The following is a 1,180-nucleotide window of genomic DNA, read 5'->3' as shown; positions in this document are numbered from 1 at the left end:
TCCTACAAATTGTTAAGACTGGCGCTTTAAGAAAAAGTAGCAATACACACTGTCAATTGTCATGGATTTAAAATTTTATTCATAAACATACACAACAAGTACAAAACGTCAAAATAAATTATTATTTAATCATATTTCTTTTTTTTAGATTAGTTTTTTCTTAAATTTGGGGTCCCTGCTGTTAGCTGACGTTAGCTCAGTTTGTTAGCCAGGCTGTCTGCACTGTTAGTGTTTGTACCACACAAAATACAGATCTCTATGCAATGTCACTTTAAAATATAAAGTTGCATGAAATGGAAGTGCTCAAGTTTATGTACCTCATATTTGTTTATACGTACTTGACAAAATTTTACATTCCACCACTGGATTTCAGGACAAATGCTTTTGATATTCTGACATTCATGTTGCTTTGAAATGCAACATGAATGTCTGTTATATCAGGAAAAAAAGCGATATATTTGCCACAGGTTGCCCAACCCCTGCTTATATTCATTCATAAATCAATTAGTAAGACTGTGATGATTTGCGTTCAACCACACCCCCTGCACTGATGTATCGAGCCATACTGGGAAGATGGATTCAACAAAAGGCATCAGTGTTGTGTGTATTCTTTGTTGAAATAAAACAGTGAAAGCTAATAGTAAAACAAAGACTGTGTTTTGTTTGTTTGTCCGACATTGGTCCTGTGCCTGCAGGTTAATGATGCTCAGTGTGTCTGCCTGCAGTTTTAGAGAAATGATTCAACTACAGTAGTTATTAGATGTGTACCTGGTATCAATTTATGGATTGATCCAGTCACATAATAGCATTGTCGTAGTACAGTTATTTGCTGTTACTGCTTCCATGGTGATTGAGGATTTGCAGTCAGAGATAACAATAGTTTATAATCACTGTGTTCTTGTCCTATCACCTTCCCCTGTATCGAGCCACTAACATCAGCTATGTTTCATATACTAATACAGAATAATATTTTATAAATCACCAGGAAGACAACTGAAGGGTGTATTTGTTACATTTACATGTCTTATACCTCTTCTACCAGAGACAATATGCATGGTAAAAAACAAAATCTGAAAATCTGAAACACGGAAAAAAAGAAGAGAGAGTAAATTCTGGTTCTATTAATATTTTAGGGCTAAAGGGAGGGCGGGGGGGCAGGAGGACGGAGTGGAGCGAAAAG

The sequence above is a fragment of the Larimichthys crocea genome, chromosome VIII (assembly GCF_000972845.2).
Source record: "Larimichthys crocea isolate SSNF chromosome VIII, L_crocea_2.0, whole genome shotgun sequence".
NCBI lineage: Eukaryota > Metazoa > Chordata > Actinopteri > Sciaenidae > Larimichthys > Larimichthys crocea.
This window is presented reverse-complemented; position numbering follows the sequence as displayed.